This window comes from Barbatula barbatula (assembly GCF_947034865.1).
Source record: "Barbatula barbatula genome assembly, chromosome: 4".
Taxonomy (NCBI): Eukaryota; Metazoa; Chordata; class Actinopteri; order Cypriniformes; family Nemacheilidae; genus Barbatula; species Barbatula barbatula.
In genome coordinates, this window is record NC_136768.1 from 14,962,714 (window position 1) to 14,977,101 (window position 14,388).

The following is a 14,388-nucleotide window of genomic DNA, read 5'->3' on the forward strand; positions in this document are numbered from 1 at the left end:
CATCTGTTGCCATGAAGTCATTTGAAAGACTGGTGTTGGCTTATTTGAAGGTCATCACTGACCCTTTGCTGGACCCCCTGCAGTTTGCCTACAGAGCAAACCGGTCTGTGGATGATGCAGTTAACATGGGACTGCATTACACCCTACAACATCTGGACAAACCAGGGACTTATGCGAGGATCTTGTTCGTGGACTTCAGTTCTGCCTTCAATACAATCATCCCATCACTGCTCCAGACCAAACTGACCCAGCTCTCTGTCCCTAGCTCTGTCTGTCAATGGATCACCAGCTTTCTGACAGCCAGACAACAGTTAGTCAGAATGGGCAAAATCATGTCAGACAGCCGCGCCATCAGCACTGGTGCCCCACAGGGATGTGTTCTCTCCCCACTTCTCTTCTCCCTGTACACCAACGACTGCACCTCTAAAGACCCCTCCGTCAAGCTCCTGAAGTTTGCAGACGACACTACTGTTATCGGTCTCATCCGGAACGGTGACGAGTCTGCGTACAGACAGGAGGTGGAGCAGCTGGCTCTATGGTGCAGGTACAACAACCTGGAGCTGAACACGCTCAAAACAGTGGAGATGATAGTGGACTTTAGGAGAAACCCCCCTGCACTTCCCCCACTCACCATCATGAACAGCACTGTGATTGCAGTAGAGTCATTCAGGTTCCTGGGCACCACCATCTCTCAGGATCTGAAGTGGGACGCTCACATCGACTCTATTGTAAAAAAAGCCCAGCAGAGACTTTACTTCCTCCGGCAGCTGAGAAAGTTCAACCTGCCACAGGAGCTGCTCGTACAGTTCTACTCAGCTGTCATCGAATCCATAATCTGCACCTCCATCACCGTCTGGTTCGGCTCAGCCTCCAAAACTGACCTCGGAAGACTACAGCGGATAGTCCGGACTGCAGAGCGAATCATTTGCACTACTCTTCCTCTAGATAACAAACACGTGAGAGTGTATACTGGGCTGCATTGTTTTCTCTTTCGAGAGAGGAATCCTGTTGTACCGACCTTAAGATAACGCAACAACGCTACTCGTGAAATTGTATGTCCGCAAAGCAAACACCTAAAGCAACCGTAGTCGGCAGGGTTTGAACCTGCGCGGGGAGACCCCAATGGATTTCAAGTCCATCGCCTTAACCACTCGGCAGGACATCAACAAAAACAGCAAACAGTCCCCTGCCATGACCCGAAATCGCTGCGGCCACCAAAAAGAGTCATAACCATAATATGATCAAGGCAAGCCAACAGCCCTCTGGCGAAGTTGTGAGAGCAGGACTTCCCGACTACATCTACAGGGAGGGAAGCCTTTTGCTCAGCTGTCAAGGAATTTCTGGTGCGTGTGCTGAAGCAACGCACGGTCAATACAAAGGGCGATGCCAGAACAGCTCACAAAGTAACGGTGAGGTACATGTGGACACCCATCGCCTGAACAGGGACTTGATCCCTGGACCCTCAGATTAAAAGTCTGATGCTCTACCGACTGAGCTATCCGGGCTCGTGAGGGCATGCCCCTAGTTTTGGGTGTAGACGCTCAAGGCGGGGGTGTCCTGCAGGTGCGGTTCTGTTGGTCGTTTCCGCCATTGTGTTTTACACTAGGCCCCGACGATGCTTCTCAGACTTACAGGGTTCTGTCAGCTTTGGGTTCTGTGCACCTTTCTGAAGTAGGGTTGTTCAGTCTTACATCTGGAGGCGATGCCACCTGTAGATTGCAGTTCATCAAGTACACCTGAACCGGGTAATGGGATTCTGGGAGTTGGCAGGTAAGTGAAACTCAGACGTGTTTTAAAACTACCCTGACAGCTTATCTTTGATATTTTTCTGCTCTTGCATGCCTTATAGGTTCCTTCAAAGCAAACATTTGTAAAATCACAGAAATTGTTGTATGCTCACATTGGTTTACATTAAACATGTACAGTATATATATAGACTGTGGTTCACAAATCTGATCTTGTGTGGTGTGCTATCATCGTCACAGCACACCACACGTTATAGGTGCAAAACTATTAAATCCAGGATTTTTTGTGCTCATGTTTGTGGTCTCTCCCAGTTTTAAACTACTCTACAATTTAAAAAAAATTGGTGAGGCCCCCGGCATAAGAGCTACCTTCTCAATGCACGGTAATTCATCACTGTCCCTGGAGGTAAGCCAAATCACAGTTGCATGCCCCCTCATCGAGCACACATGAAATGGCCACTTTGGCTCAGATGGTATGCAGGTACTTGAAAGTGAGATGCGAATTAAAAGCTGCCCTTTTAAGCCTGAGGGCAAACAGGCTTTTCAAGCAATAGCTGGCAGCGGTGGGATTTGAACCCACGCCTCCGAAGACACTGGAGCCTTAATCCAAACGCATTTACAAAAAGCAGAAAGAGCGTGTCTACTGTTCTTTTTTGAGCAACAGCAGGCGCGCATACTGACAACCGGCCATTAGGCTGTTTATGCCAGGAACACGTTCCATCTGTAACAGAGCCGCTCGTTAACAAACACGTGAGAGTGTATACTGGGCTGCATTGTTTTCTGTTTCGAGAGCGTGGCAGGACATCAACAAAAACAGCAAACAGTCCCCTGCCATGACCCGGAATCGCTGCGGCCACCAAAAAGAGTCATAACCATAATATGATCAAGGCAAGCCAACAGCCCTCTGGCGAAGTTGTGAGAGCAAGACTTCCCGACTACATCTACAGGGAGGGAATTGGCAGCTTTTGCTCAGCTGTCAAGGAATTTCTGGGACCCGTTTCAATAAGGAGGTTCAAGCAACCCTGAGTTAAAATATGAACTCTCAGTTGATTTACTCAGATAATCGCTACTCTGAGTTTTCTGTTTCAGAACAGCTGGTTTCAATCAGTTCAATCCACTCTGAGTAAGTTTACTCTAGGTTACGCGTGTTCATCGCGGCTTTAAAAAGCCATCATCAATTGAGCGAAGATAACACGATTCACCATGGCAACGCCACGTGACAAAAAGCGTTCCGTTTATTTCTCGCAGTCGAATTGGAGGCACTATATATATGTGTATATATACACATTTACATGTAAGATATACATACATATATATATATATATGTATATATGTATATATGTATATGTATATATGTGTATATGTATATATATATATATGTATATATATAAACACATATATACCTTCGATTTTTGTCATGTAGGTGCAATCCTTCTGCAATAAAAAGAACATGGCAGCAGATGAAAATAAAATATAAAAACATCATTCAGTCCGGTGAGTTTAAATGCTCTTGCTTTTAGGATGTCTGACTGGGAAATGTTTGATATATTTAAAAAACTGGCTTTGAAAGTTATGCGGATATGAGAACCGAGCACTGTGGCTATAGAAGACAGAAAACTGGCCATTCTTGCCCCTGCTCCAGCTGTGTGTAACGGAGTGAAGAGCTGTGCAGTGTGTAAGCGGCACTCCCCGACCAACAGAGACGCTCTACGGCTCATCGTTAGAGCGCCCATCTCTCATTCGGGCCAACGTCAGATCGAAGACCGCGCGAGTGGGACCAGTTACATGTGCACCCAATCACATTGGGAAATCCTAAAGGGTATTTAAATTATTCGCTTACTTCCAGAGTTGGCAGCAAGACCACGATGCACACTTTTCTTACTGCTGTGCGTACAGTTGCCGTGCTAACATGTTCTGCATCCCCGGTGTTATGTAGAAAGCTTCCATTAGCAAAGAAACGTGACCATAAAAATAATCTGCTCAGATGTAAGAGCGCGGTCACGAGTTGAGGTTTGTGATGTAAGGATGAAGCAGATTGTGGATATATGTAATGGACTGTAAAGAAAAACTGTATCGCTCAAATAACAAATCCTCCGGATATGACATCCAAGCGTGGCAAAACCATATATTCTCTACCGACGTAAATTTAACTCTCTCAAAATGAATGCAGCTTCCTCATCTACAGGTTCCTGAATAAACGGACATTTAATGTCTGTGTTATAAACTTGTGCGCGATTAAGGAAAACGAATGAAAAAACAAACGGCGAAGGCAATTTCAACACCACTCGCGCTTCTAAAAGGGGCGGAGATTGTAACAAACCTCGGGTTAGTGAAATATAAAACCTGCTCCCGACCAGGTTAGGTTCACAGAGTAGGTTACTATGGTTACTCACTCTAAGTATAAGATACCTCGATTTCTGAAACGGGGTTGATTTACCCCGCGGTCGCGGGTTTGATATACCTCGCGTTCTGAAACTGAAAACCCAGAGTATCCCGTTTTCTGGGGTTAACTTACTCTGAGTCTGCTCTTACCCTGCTTTCTGAAACGGGTCCCAGGTGCGTGTGCTGAAGCAACGCTCGAACAATACAAAGGGCGATGCCAGAACAGCTCACAAAGTAAAGGTGAGGTACAGGTGGGCACCCATCGCCCAAACAGGGACTTGAACCCTGGACCCTCAGATGAAAAGTCTGATGATCTACCGACTGAGCTATACGGGCTCGTGAGGTCATGCCCCAAGTTATCGGTGTAGACGCTCAAGGCGGGGGTGTCCTGCAGGTGCGGTTCTGTTGGTCGTTTCCGCCATTGTGTTTTACACTAGGCCCCGACGATGCTTCTCAGACTTACAGGGTTCTGCCAGCTTAGGGTTCTGTGCACCTTTCTGAAGCAGGGTTGTTCAGTCTTACATCTGGAGGCGATGCCACCTGTAGATTGCAGTTCATCAAGTACACCTGAACCGGGCAATGGGATTCTGGGAGTTGGCAGGTAAGTGAAACTCAGACGTGTTTTAAAACTACCCTGACAGCTCTTCTTTGGTATTTTTCTGCTCTTGCATGCCTTATAGGTTCCTTCAAAGCAAACATTTGTAAAATCACATAAATTGTTGTATGCTCACATTGGTTTACATTAAACATGTACAGTATATATATAGACTGTGGTTCACAAATCTGATCTTGTGTGGTGTGCTATCATCGTCACAGCACACCACACGTTATAGGTGCAAAACTATTAAATCCAGGATTTTTGTGCTCATGTTTGTGGTCTCTCCCAGTTTTAAACTACTCTACAATTTAAAAAAAAATTGGCGAGGCCCCCGGCATAAGAGCTACCTTCTCAATGCACGGTAATTCATCACTGTCCCTGGAGGTAAGCCAAATCACAGTTGCATGCCCCCTCATCGAGCACACATGAAATGGCCACTTTGGCTCAGATGGTCTGCAGGTATTTGAAACAAGTGAGATGCGAATTAAAAGCTGCCGTTTTAAGCCTGAGGGCAAACAGGCTTTTCAAGCAATAGGTGGCAGCGGTGGGATTTGAACCCACGCCTCCGAAGAGACTGGAGCCTTAATCCAAACGCATTTACAAAAAGCAGAAAGAGCGTGTCTACTGTTCTTTTTTGAGCAACAGCAGGCGTGCATACTGACAACCGGCCATTAGGCTGTTTATGCCAGGAACACGTTCCATCTGTAACAGAGCCGCTCGTTAACAAACACGTGAGAGTGTATACTGGGCTGAATTAGTTTCTCTTTCGAGAGAGGAATCCTGTTGTACCGACCTTAAGATAACGCAACAAAGCTGCTCGTGAAATTGTATGTCCGCAAAACAAACACCTAAAGCAACCGTAGTCAGCAGGGTTTGAACCTGCGCGGGGAGACCCCAATGGATTTCAAGTCCATCACCTTAACCACTCGGCCACGACTACAATAGATTACAGGTCCTCTGGGCTAAGCGCGTGTGGCAAGGTGGGGCGAGCCGGCAGCGTAACAGGCGATGTAATGGGCCGTCAAATAACGGACAGGCAGGACATCAACAAAAACAGCAAACAGTCCCCTGCCATGACCCGGAATCGCTGCGGCCACCAAAAAGAGTCATAACCATAATGTGAGAGCAGGACTTCCCGACTACATCTACAGGGAGGGAAGCCTTTTGCTCAGCTGTCAAGGAATTTCTGGTGCGTGTGCTGAAGCAACGCACGATCAATAGAAAGGGCGATGCCAGAACAGCTCACAAAGTAAAGGTTAGGTACAGGTGGGCACCCATCGCCCGAACAGGGACTTAAACCCTGGACCCTCAGATTAAAAGTCTGATGCTCTACCGACTGAGCTATCCGGGCTCGTGAGGGCATGCCCCAAGTTTTCGGTGTAGACGCTCAAGGCGGGGGTGTCCTGCAGGTGCGGTTCTGTTGGTCGTTTCCGCCATTGTGTTTTACACTAGGCCCCGACGATGCTTCTCAGACTTACAGGGTTCTGTCAGCTTTGGGTTCTGTGCACCTTTCTGAAGTAGGGTTGTTCAGTCTTACATCTGGAGGCGATGCCACCTGTAGATTGCAGTTCATCAAGTACACCTGAACCGGGTAATGGGATTCTGGGAGTTGGCAGGTAAGTGAAACTCAGACGTGTTTTAAAACTACCCTGACAGCTTATCTTTGGTATTTTTCTGCTCTTGCATGCCTTATAGGTTCCTTCAAAGCAAACATTTGTAAAATCACAGAAATTGTTGTATGCTCACATTGGTTTACATTAAACATGTACAGTATATATATAGACTGTGGTTCACAAATCTGATCTTGTGTGGTGTGTTATCATCGTCACAGCACACCACACGTTATAGGTGCAAAACTATTAAATCCAGGATTTTTTGTGCTCATGTTTGTGGTCTCTCCCAGTTTTAAACTACTCTACAATTTAAAAAAAAATTGGTGAGGCCCCCGGCATAAGAGCTACCTTCTCAATGCACGGTAATTCATCACTGTCCCTGGAGGTAAGCCAAATTACAGTTGCATGCCCCCTCATCGAGCACACATGAAATGGCCACTTTGGCTCAGATGGTATGCAGGTACTTGAAAGTGGGATGCGAATTAAAAGATGCCCTTTTAAGCCTGAGGGCAAACAGGCTTTTCAAGCAATAGCTGGCAGCGGTGGGATTTGAACCCACGCCTCAGAAGAGACTGGAGCCTTAATCCAAACGCATTTACAAAAAGCAGAAAGAGCGTGTCTACTGTTCTTTTTTGAGCAACAGCAGGCGCGCATACTGACAACCGGCCATTAGGCTGTTTATGCCAGGAACACGTTCCATCTGTAACAGAGCCGCTCGTTAACAAACACGTGAGAGTGTATACTGGGCTGCATTGTTTTCTGTTTCGAGAGAGGAATCCTGTTGTACCGACCTTAAGATAACGCAACAAAGCTGCTCGTGAAATTGTATGTCCGCAAAGCAAACACCTAAAGCAACCGTAGTCGGCAGGGTTTGAACCTGCGCGGGGAGACCCCAATGGATTTCAAGTCCATCGCCTTAACCACTCAGCCACGATTACAATAGATTACAGGTCCTCTGGGCTTAGCGCGTGTGGCAAGGTGGGGCGAGCCGGCAGCGTAACAGGCGATGTAATGGGGCGTCAAATACGGACAGGCAGGACATCAACAAAAACAGCCAACAGTCCCCTGTCATGACCCGGAATCGCTGCGGCCACCAAAAAGAGTCATAACCATAATATGATCAAGGCAAGCCAACAGCACTCTGGCGAAGTTGTGAAAGCAGGACTTCCCGACTACATCTACAGGGAGGGAAGCCTTTTGCTCAGCTGTCAAAGAATTTCTGGTGCGTGTGCTGAAGCAACGCACGATCAATACAAAGGGCGATGCCAGAACAGCTCACAAAGTAAAGGTGAGGAAGAGGTGGGCACCCATCGCCCAAACAGGGACTTGAACCCTGGACCCTCAGATTAAAAGTCTGATGCTCTACCGACTGAGCTATCCGGGCTCGTGAGGGCATGCCCCAAGTTATCGGTGTAGACGCTCAAGGCGGGGGTGTCCTGCAGTTGCGGTTCTGTTGGTCGTTTCCGCCATTGTGTTTTACACTAGGCCCCGGCGATGCTTCTCAGACTTACAGGGTGCTGTCAGCTTTGGGTTCTATGCACCTTTCTGAAGTAGGGTTGTTCAGTCTTACATCTGGAGGCGATGCCACCTGTAGATTGCAGTTCATCAAGTACACCTGAACCGGGTAATGGGATTCTGGGAGTTGGCAGGTAAGTGAAACTCAGACGTGTTTTAAAACTACCCTGACAGCTTATCTTTGGTATTTTTCTGCTCTTGCATGCCTTATAGGTTCCTTCAAAGCAAACATTTGTAAAATCACAGAAATTGTTGTATGCTCACATTGGTTTACATTAAACATGTACAGTATATATATAGACTGTGGTTCACTAATCTGATCTTGTGTGGTGTGCTATCATCGTCACAGCACACCACACGTTATAGGTGCAAAACTATTAAATCCAGGATTTTTTGTGCTCATGTTTGTGGTACTTTGAGAACCGATCAATAATTATTAGCTGCTTGAGCCGAATTGTAGTCTAGAGCAAAAGCTTCTATCACCTCGCCTGAGTCTGAAACCACAGCATGGCCACAAAGGTAGACACCATCACAGGGCTTTGAACAAGACCCATCCACATAGATGTGTTGTCCCCCATCTAGGGGCGTATCCAACAGATCGACCCTAGATGAACAAGAGGTTGTCAGTTCAAAGATGCAATCATGATCAACAGTCAACTCTGCCATATCCACCCAGATAGCCTTTACATTTGGCCCAGATCTGTTTTAAGCCCCTTGCCTCCGTTTCTAGCTCAGAGACGTTTTCTGATTGTGAACCAGATCCGTGCCAGATAGAGGTTTCAGCTTAAACATTCTAACTGCCATCAGTTCAGTATTTATATCGGTTTACGGATCTGGCCCAGATAATTTTTCCCATAGGTAACCGAAAGACATTAGTTGTCTCTGACACTGGTTTGGTCCAGATCTGCAATATGATTCTGAGCCGATACTGTTTTCACATAGGCTTCCTTATGTGGACCACATCCGAAAAACTTTTCTCAAACTGTGTGAAGAACTCCGTATAAACATTTTCAAAACAACATGGTTACCTGTCTGCATATATTTTTTTCTATCTAGAGCATGAGATAAATCCATTGTCATTAAGCTGAGCAATATTATCAGTGTTTAAAAATACAGCAACAGCATTTTGTGATTCAGGTCCATCACGGCACAGGTCCGTTTTCATCCGTAATACGGACTTCAGCCAGAAGCGCCAAAAAAATTCAGCAAACCAAGCTGTCGACGCCATTTCTCTCATTCTGAATCTGAACCCTCGGAAATTCAAACCGACCAGCTATACCACAAGTAAGTTTTTATGTGTTATGTACATCTACCTGTATGTGTTTATTCTAATTTACTGCCTACTTAAATGTGCAAGTGAAATGCTGTTTGCTTTGTAGATAGCAGGCTGTTATTTGCGCACCACAATCGGTGTTAGCCATTTGATGTTAAAGCCGCATCTGCTATAGCGCTACTACGCTAGCATATACAAATATGAGTGTTGCACAGAATAAACCTAATTATAGGATAACCTTATAAACTTTTTAATAATATATATTTGCGCTAATGTGCTGAATTTTAAAAGGTAGTCTTATGCCGTTATAGCGCTGAGAATTGCAGCCAGACATTCATGAAAATGACATGCAACATTGTGTGCTTAATTTTACACATTGACCAACCATTAAAACACTCGCTTTGATTGTATGCTGCCAGCTAGCCATCATTTAACAGTGTCAGTCCACAACCTGCAGCTTATGTAGATCTATAACCGCTTCGTTGCACTAGCAGAAAAACCTTGACGCGATCCTCACCTTCTGCTAGTGCAACGAGGCTGCCATAGCCTACGTGTAGCTGCAGATTGTGTCATCAGTGACTATAGGCGCTTTACGTTACATGGACATTAACAATCAGATTAATCATTAAACTGATTAATATCAGAACGCTGAATACTCCGGTTTACATGCAACTTGAACCTAAAAAAATTGGATTTCGTGATGACGGCATTCACCCTCAAGTCTGCGTATTTTTAAATGAGGAGAGGCGACCCCGTAGTAAAAGTAGGTATTTTATTTACCCAAATAATCATATGAATAAAGCTCTGGGTCACAGCTGTCCCTGTTTATACAATTATATGAAAGTCTTATGTCCAGGCACTCTGTGACTGCTCGCTCTTGACCCCCACATTTATACACAGTGATACAAATCTCCCGCGTCAGGACAGGGTCCTCCTTGAATTCCGATCTTTCTACTATTTATACATAGTTATCACATATGTGAGGTGCATAAGGCAAAGGTATCTCCTTATTAGAGTCCTTATGACTGCTTGTGGCAGCCAAACACTCTGCAGCAGTCATGCTCTGTTGCACACTCTGACCCATCTCCCTCGCATACCAGAGCAGGAGGTATGTGAGATAAACATGCCTCTACTCCTAAACATTTTATATATGAATAAGCAGCAAGCATAAATGATTATAAGTAATATTGATGAAACATAGATGATTATGCCCTTCACATTTGATATCATGCTTTGTCATTGTCCTCATTGGGTAGCTTAGACCTATTTTTCCTTTTTCCTACAGACATAGGCTACACTATATTGCTCACAGCACTAGATCAATCAGTCACACAATGAAACATGGCTTCTCAAAAATCACCAGACATACCCTAGTACAATACTACGGCCATTAAGTAGTCTGCAGTTTAGTTAGTATATTTAGGCTGGCCCAGACGATCTTTATTTTTGATAAACCAGACACATTTTCCAGTCACATAATAAATAAAATTAAGTAGGACAACAACTTACAACATACTTTCCATTCAAACTGTTGAGACGAAGGTATAATACTTTCATTCCATTCCAAAATTCCATACTTTTTTTAATTATTATTTACAGTTGAGAGTTACCTAAATTAAAAAAATGAATAGACGCAAGACACCTGTTTCCAGTTCAGCGTTGAGGAGAAGAGCCAGGGTGGACCTTAAAAAGAAGGTTAACTGATATCGGCCAGGAAACACCTGCAGCCACACTTCCTCCCAGATATATTGGGTCTCCAACAAATGATGTTGCAGAACCTGAAAATGAAATCATGGAAGAAAATCTTGGATTAGATCCAATGGCAGCTGTTGTGTCTGACCCAGAGGAAAGATCTTATTATCATGATGATAGTGATGTAGAAGAAATATCTGACTGGGAGGAACCGGAAAAACTCAGAAATCGCCTTTCCAACTGGGCATTAACATATGGTATTTCCCATATTGCACTTTCGGCTCTCTTGGCAATATTAACGGTCCACCACCATGACTTGCCAAAAGATGCACGAACTCTTCTTAACACAAGAAGAGATTATTCTGTTAGGGAGCTCTGCGGTGGCCTATACCACTACATTGGCATTATTGAGGCGTTAAAACATACCCTTTCCCAGTGGAAAGACAAGCTTGTCGATGGATGTTGTTTACATCTTCAAATGTCAGTGGATGGCCTGCCACTTTTTAAAAGTTCAGGTCTTCAGTTGTGGCCCATTTTAGGTAGGTTGGTTGGAGTACCCATGAAAGAACCTGTAGTCATCGGGATGTACTCAGGTATGAAGAAACCTGACTCATCAAAAATGTTTCTCACAGATTTGGCAAATGAGCTTTCAAAATTACAGGAGGGGTTTACATTTGAGGGGAAAAGGCTCATTTTAAAAGTTCATTCAATGATCTGTGACGCACCGGCAAAATCCTTTGTGAAAGTCACAAAGGCTTTTAACGGTTACTATGGCTGTGACAAGTGTATTCAGAGTGGGGTGTACCTCAACCACCGCATGACATACCCCCTCCTGAATAGCCAGACACGGTCTGATGAGGCATTTGCCAGGCAGGAAGATGAGGACCACCACCATGGCCCTCATGCCTTCACAAATGTAAATTTTGGTTTGGTGTCCCAAGTCCCACTGGACTACATGCACCTGGTGTGCTTGGGGGTTGTAAGGCGCCTCATCTTTCTGTGGATGAAAGGTCCTCTTACTGTCAGTGTACCAGGGAGAGACGTGGACAGAATATCCAGAAATCTTCTAAGTTTAAGACCCCACATTCCTTCAGAATTTGCTAGAAGGCCAAGAGCACTGAACGAAGTGGATAGGTGGAAGGCGACGGAGTTCCGTCAGTTTCTATTATACACAGGGCCGGTGGTGTTGCGTGAGGTGTTAAGACCTGATCTATATGCAAACTTCCTGCTGCTTTCGACAGCCATGGCAATGCTGGTCTCCCCTTTCTTTGCCAGAAAGCACAACGGATATGCCAACAGCCTCCTTCATGCTTTTGTGGAACATTTTGCAAGCCTGTATGGAAATGATCAGCTAGTGTACAATGTGCATGGGTTGACCCATCTTGCACAGGATGCAAAACATTTTGGCAATCTGGATGATATATAATCCTTTCCATACGAAAATTATTTGCAAAAACTCAAGGGTTTTGTACGCAAACCCTCAAATCCCCTGGCCCAAATAATCAGACGCCTGTCCGAGGGATTAAATGGTGGTGTTACAAGTGACCAACCCATCAAATTGTGCAAAGAACATGCCCGAGGCCCTGTACCAGTACCAAACTTGATCTGTCACCAGTATGACGAACTGATATCAGAGAGGTTCACCATGACCACAACATGTCAGAACAACACATTTCTGGTGGGCAAAAATGTGTGTCAAATAATGAATTTAATTGACTGTCACGGTGATGTCACAATTGCCTACAGACAGTACGGGACAGTTGGACATTTTTTTACCTATCCTTTTAATTCAGAAATTCTAAACATTGTGATCCCAGCTGACCTAGGCCATGAGATAAAATTCTCCAAACTGTCATCTTTCACACAAAAATGCATGGCTGTCCCTTTCAATGAGGCAATGGTGGTTATACCATTGTTTCATATGAAGGACTAGACTTTATTTTTGAAAATCATAATCAGTTCAGTTATAAAATCATCTTTTATTTTTTACACAATGATTTTTAACAGACATTTTGTGGAGTCATTTTCCTTGACGAGGACACAACAGAAGTTGTGCCGAGGTCATGGGTTAAAGATGACGAATGCTTTTGGCCAACATTCATTTCCGAGGAAAAAACCCAAAAGGCCATAAAGAGGCACGAAATGCCAGGCCCTGGCTGGAAAAGCTTCAAAATAAGAACACTCTTTGAAAAAGGTAAATAAACAAGCAAACAGGGCAATTCTGTGTATTTTCATGTTAGGAAACAGTTATGCCATACTTCCTTTGTTCTTAAATATCTCCATATCTGTCTCTCTTAATTTTTTTTATAAAAGTATATGACTTCAGTCAGGCAAGGCAAAAGCTGAAGGACTACAATAAAAATGGAACGGCAGTCCTCCAATCAGAGGATGAGGGCTCAACTGCAAAAAGGAGAAGAAAAGCGACACAGTATGTACATTATAGATAATTGTTGTAGTACTGAAAAAGCTATGGCTGGGGATGGGTTTGGGGTACAAGTCTGTAGTATCAAAATGACACCTCAAAGTAATATCTTAAAAAAATATCTTAAATGTTCATGCCTGCCCATTGAATGATGCTATTGCCTTGTCATTACAATTTGACCTATGTCTTCACTAGATACGCAGGATTTGAAAACGGCAGTACTGACTCTGAGAAGACTCCAAAAAGAAGACCAGAGTCTCGGCCTCTCCCTATTAGTGCTACCCTTCCTAGGCTCCCTCCACCCCCCCTCTGTAAGTTTTGATTTGCTTTCCAACTTCAACAATGCACAGTCCAGTGATTTGTACCACTGCAATATGTTGATTCACGGTTATCCCTTTATCCAAAAGCGGACTTCGCAGTGGACATGGGTCAGGAGTCTCTGGACAACACAGGACAGAAAAACATAGGACAACAAACCTATACAGACATAAGCTGGAATGTGAGGAGGGAGTCAGACCCCTTTAATGGTAGGAATCATACTCTGTAGCAAAATTACAATACAAATGAAAGTACAAAGGTAATGTTCTGTCCTTTTCCTTTCTCTCCTTGTCCGACAATCTGCCTCTCTTGTTATAATTTTCCGTCAATGGTCATCTAGTAATCAATAGCTCAGCGCAGTCAACAACACCACCACCACCTCAATACTTGAGTCCAGTGTCTGACATCAATATGGGCTTCCCCTATTCACATGGTGACTTTTTCATACACATTTTCAAGTACATGTGTACAATAAATATCCTGTATATATATACTTATTTTTTCTTGTTTTCTGATTTTAACATTTACATACCTTTCCTCAATTAGCCAGCTGTGGTGGAGAGCCTGGAGGTCACCTCCTCTTCAAGCCAACCTTCAGAGTTGGCCATGAAACAGGGCCAATTCTTTGCACACGTAAAAAAAAAGAGTGTACTTATTCATTCACAGTGTTAACAATGTTTACAACATATATATATGAGTGATAGTATGCAGCTGTGGGTTGATTTTATTGACGATCATTGTGTGTATTATTTCCTTAATGTTTTAATAACATTCTTTTCTCCAGATTAACACTTTTTTTTTCAACTTTCACAATGTTTCAGCGGCTCAGC

At 44.2% G+C, this 14,388-nt stretch overlaps 1 long non-coding RNA gene across 1 annotated transcript; it reads left to right on the forward strand.

Annotated features, from left to right (window-relative positions):
- Nucleotides 1-13,465: 13,465 nt before the first annotated feature.
- On the forward strand, nucleotides 13,466-14,006 carry LOC306893237. The gene is made up of 3 exons (XR_013786554.1): nucleotides 13,466-13,551; nucleotides 13,648-13,767; nucleotides 13,899-14,006. It is a non-coding gene; the product is annotated as an uncharacterized lncRNA (long non-coding RNA).
- The last annotated feature ends 382 nt before the right edge of the window (nucleotides 14,007-14,388 follow it).